Raw genomic sequence first — 5471 nt, forward strand, 5'->3', positions numbered from 1 at the left:
TAATACAGGGTCCGTTCAAGCATCCAAATTTAGTTTCTCTACGTCTGACTGCTTGGAGATTGAACGCTTAATTCTATCAAAGCGTGGGTTCTCTGAGTCAGTTATAGATACTCTGATTCAGGCTAGAAAGCCTGTCACCAGGAAAATCTACCATAAGATATGGCGGAAATATCTTTGTTGGTGTGAATCCAAGGGTTACTCATGGAGTAAGATTAGGATTCCCAGGATATTGTTCTTTCTCCAAGAAGGATTGGAGAAAGGATTGTCAGCTAGTTCCTTAAAAGGACAAATATCTGCTTTGTCTATCCTGTTACACAAGCGTCTGGCAGAAGTACCAGACGTTCAAGCGTTTGCTCAGGCTTTAGTCAGAATCAAGCCTGTCTATAAACCTGTGGCTCCGCCATGGAGTTTGAATCTAGTTCTTTCAGTTCTTCAAGGGGTTCCGTTTGAACCTTTACATTCCATAGACATTAAGTTGTTATCTTGGAAAGTTTTGTTTTTGGTAGCTATCTCTTCTGCTCGAAGAGTTTCAGAATTATCTGCCGTACAGAGTGATTCACCTTACCTGGTGTTCCACACAGATAAGGTAGTTTTGCGTACCAAGCCTGGTTTTCTTCCTAAAGTTGTTTCTAACAAGAATATTAACCAGGAAATAGTTGTTCCTTCTCTGTGTCCTAATCCATCTTCGAAGTCTTTTACACAATCTTGATGTAGTTCGTGCTTTAAAGTTCTATTTACAAGCAACTAAGGATTTCAGACAAACATCTTCCTTGTTTGTTACCTATTCTGGTAAGAGGAGAGGTCAGAAAGCGACTGCTACCTCTCTTTCCTTTTGGCTGAAAAGCATCATCCGTTTGGCCTATGAGACTGCTGGCCAGCAGCCTCCTGAAAGAATTACTGCTCATTCTACCAGAGCAGTGGCTTCCACGTGGGCTTTCAAAAATGAGGCTTCTGTTGAACAGATTTGTAAGGCAGCGACTTGGTCTTCACTGCATACTTTTGCCAAATTTTACAAATTCGATACTTTTGCTTCTTCGGAGGCTATTTTTGGGAGAAAGGTTTTGCAAGCAGTAGTGCCTTCCGTTTAAGGTACCTGTCTTGTTCCCTCCCTTCATCCGTGTCCTAAAGCTTTGGTATTGGTATCCCACAAGTAAAGGATGAATCCGTGGACTGGATACACCTTGCAAGAGAAAACAGAATTTATGCTTACCTGATAAATTACTTTCTCTTGCGGTGTATCCAGTCCACGGCCCGTCCTGGCATTTAAGTCAGGTAAAAAATGTTTTATTTAAACTACAGTCACCACTGCACCCTATGGTTTCTCCTTTTTCTTCCTAACCTTTGGTCGAATGACTGGGGGGTGGAGCTAGAGGGGGAGCTATATGGACAGCTCTGCCGTGTGCTCTCTTTGCCACTTCCTGTAGGGAATGAGAATATCCCACAAGTAAAGGATGAATCCGTGGACTGGATACACCGCAAGAGAAAGTAATTTATCAGGTAAGCATAAATTCTGTTTTTGTGTAGGGTGCCACTGTGACTATTGGGGTTGTGACACTGATACACTGATACAGTAGACTGTGACAAGAAACATTATATTTATCAATCACCTTGTGCAAAAGCACGATTCTGGTGCAACTCAAACCCACTACCAATGAATGTCTCAGAACTCAACTAGAAGTCCAATGCGCCATCCATTGTGCTACAGAGGCAAGTGTGCTGTTTAGTAGAGGGTGACATAGTGACCCTACAGAGGCTGTGACAAGAAAGTTTTATTTATCAATCACCTTGTGCAAAAAGCACGATTCCGGTGGGACTTGAAGCCCTAACTGACAAGAGACTCAAAGTTCATTCAATAGTGGAAGGATATATCCGTTCCTGTAGGGATCTCCTGAGACCGTACTCTTCAATGTATTCCTCAAAGGAAAGAAGACAAAATATAGTGTAATTCTGTCAGGCAACTATAAACATTTGTGGATAAGGACAAATGATTAATCACATTTGGTGGAGCTAATGCAAGCTCATGTAATGCGCACACCTAATTTATACTGCTAGACAAACAGTATCTCACACTGGCAATAGTATAAAGATAATTTATTTAAAATATATAAAACCATCACAAATGCTTAATGAACACCAATCTTTAAGGGCTCTAAAGACCAACAAACAAAGTATAACAATCCAGAGTTAACAAATCAAGATGGAAGGCAGAAGCCAAACCTCTCAACAACCGTAGCCTTGTACCGGTAAGGTATCACTCCGCCCCTGTCGTCACTAGCACCTTTTGATGTATGTGTAAGATAACTCAAAAACTGTTGATATTTGTTTGAATAGGCTGTCAAAGTGACCCTCTAGGTGTGCTATTTTGTATAGGGTGCCACTGTGACTACATGAGGCTGTGACAAGAAACATTTTATTTATCAGTCACCTTGTGTAAAAACCACAACTCTGGTTCAACTCGAACCCACTACCTTTGAAGTGTCTCAGAAACTCAGATAGAAGTCTAATGCTCTATTTAGTATAGGATGATATAGTGACCCTACAGGGGTTGTGTCAAGAAGTATTTTACTACAGGGGCTGTGCTACTGTGACAAGAAACATTTTATTTATGAATCGCCTTATGCGAAAAGCACGACTCTGGAGGGACTTGAACCAACAACCTTTTAATGTCTCAGAGATTTAGCTAAAAATCCAATGCGCTATCCATTGTGCCACAGATCCTGTAGTCTTTGGTGTATAAGCTGACATAGTGACTCTACAGGCGTGCTTTTTTATATAGAGTGCCATTGTGACTAAATGGGGTTGTGAAACTGTGACTACAGGAGACTATGCAAATAGTAGAACAGATTAACTACACAGACTGCAGGCAAGTAGTAGGACACAGCTGCGCTATCACACAGATAGCTGAATGTGTGCAGTAACTAGAATGGGTTAAAATAATTTAGTTAGATTTAATATATTGATTAAATTTCATAAAAATAACAAATAACATAAATTAAAACTGCATATATGAAGAAACATCGATAAGATTCTAACAATGCATAACAGTTAATGACATTTCATAGTTGTAAAACAAAATAAAAATCACAGCAAACAAAAAATGCAGCAAATAACAGCAAGCGTATGACTAAAACGCCCCATGAAAAATGTCTCTCAATACGCTAGAAAGTCTTTTAAGCATATAGAGTCTTTCAAGCAAATTAGCAAAGCGTGGGTGCTGTTAAAGCGGATTTTCTTCAAGCAAGCTTCAATCAGGTCGGTAGCGAAAGCAGCACAAAGCTAAATGGTTTGGGCGAGAAGAAGGATAGAGAAATCCTTTTAAACAGCAAGAAAGTACAGCTGGCAAGGTGTACACTTTCTTTCATGTAATTAACAAGAGTCCATGAGCTAGTGACGTATGGGATATACATTCCTACCAGGAGGGGCAAAGTTTCCCAAACCTTAAAATGCCTATAAATACACCCCTCACCACACCCACAAATCAGTTTTTACAAACTTTGCCTCCAAGGGAGGTGGTGAAGTAAGTTTGTGCTAGATTCTACGTTGATATGCGCTCCGCAGCAAGTTGGAGCCCGGTTTTCCTCTCAGCGTGCAGTGAATGTCAGAGGGATGTGAGGAGAGTATTGCCTATTGAATGCAGTGATCTCCTTCTACGGGGTCTATTTCATAAGGTTCTCTGTTATCGGTCGTAGAGATTCATCTCTTACCTCCCTTTTCAGATCGACGATATACTCTTATATTTACCATTTCCTCTACTGATTCTCGTTTCAGTACTGGTTTGGCTTTCTACAAACATGTAGATGAGTGTCCTGGGGTAAGTAAGTCTTATTTTCTGTGACACTCTAAGCTATGGTTGGGCACTTTATTTATAAAGTTCTAAATATATGTATTCAAACATTTATTTGCCTTGACTCAGAATGTTCAACTTTCCTTATTTCCAGACAGTCAGTTTCATATTTGGGATTATGCTTTAAATTATCATATTTTGTCTTACCTCAAAAATTTGACTTTTTTCCCTGTGGGCTGTTAGGCTCGCGGGGGCTGAAAATGCTTCATTTTATTGCGTCATTTTTGGCGCGGATTTTTTTGGCGCAAAAATTCATTTCCGTTTCCGGCGTCATACGTGTCGCCGGAAGTTGCGTTATTTTTTTGACGTTATTTTGCGCCAAAAATGTCGGCGTTCCGGATGTGGCGTCATTTTTGGCGCCAAAAGCATTTAGGCGCCAAATAATGTGGGCGTCTTATTTGGCGCCAAAAAATATGGGCGTCGCTTTTGTCTCCACATTATTTCAGTCTCATTTTCATTTGCTTCTGGTTGCTAGAAGCTTGATGTTTGGCATTTTTTTCCCATTCCTGAAACTGTCTTATAAGGAATTTGATTTATTTTGCTTTATATGTTGTTTTTTCTCTTACATATTGCAAGATGTCTCACGTTGCATCTGAGCCAGAAGATACTACAGGAAAACCACTGCCTGCTGGATCTACCAAAGCTAAGTGTATCTGCTGTAAACTTTTGGTAGCTATTTCTCCAGCTGTTGTTTGTATTAATTGTCATGACAAACTTGTTAAAGCAGATAATATTTCCTTTAGTGATGTACCATTGCCTGTTGCAGTTCCCTCAACATCTAAGGTGCAGAATGTTCCTGATAACATAAGAGATTTTGTTTCTGAATCCATAAAGAAGGCTTTGTCTGTTATTTCTCCTTCTAGTAAACGTAAAAAGTCTTTTAAATCTTCTCTCTCTACAGATGAATTTTTAAATGAACACCATCATTCTGATTCTTTGGACTCTTCTAGTTCAGAGGATTCTGTCTCAGAGATTGATGCTGATAAATCTTCATATTTATTTAAGATGGAATTTATTCGCTCTTTACTTAAAGAAGTACTAATTGCTTTAGAAATAGAGGATTCTAGTCCTCTTGATACTAATTCTATACGTTTGGATAAGGTTTTTAAAGCTCCTGCGGTTATTCCAGAAGTCTTTCCTGTTCCTAATGCTATTTCTGCAGTAATTGCTAAGGAATGGGATAAATTGGGTAATTCATTTACTCCTTCTAAACGTTTTAAGCAATTATATCCTGTTCCGCCTGACAGGTTAGAATTTTGGGACAAAATCCCTAAAGTTGATGGGGCTATTTCTACCCTTGCTAAACGTACTACCATTCCTACGTCAGATGGTACCTCGTTTAAGGATCCTTTAGATAGAAAAATTGAATCTTTTCTAAGAAAAGCTTATCTATGTTCAGGTAATCTTCTTAGACCTGCTATATCATTGGCTGATGTTGCTGCAGCTTCAACTTTTTGGTTGGAAACTCTAGCGCAACAAGTAACAAATCGTGATTCTCATGATATTATTATTCTTCTCCAGCATGCTAATAATTTCATCTGTGATGCCATTTTTGATATTATTAGAGTTGATGTTAGATTTATGTCTCTGGCTATCTTAGCCAGAAGAGCTTTATGGCTTAAGACTT

This window comes from Bombina bombina, unplaced genomic scaffold, assembly GCF_027579735.1.
Source record: "Bombina bombina isolate aBomBom1 unplaced genomic scaffold, aBomBom1.pri scaffold_989, whole genome shotgun sequence".
NCBI lineage: Eukaryota > Metazoa > Chordata > Amphibia > Anura > Bombinatoridae > Bombina > Bombina bombina.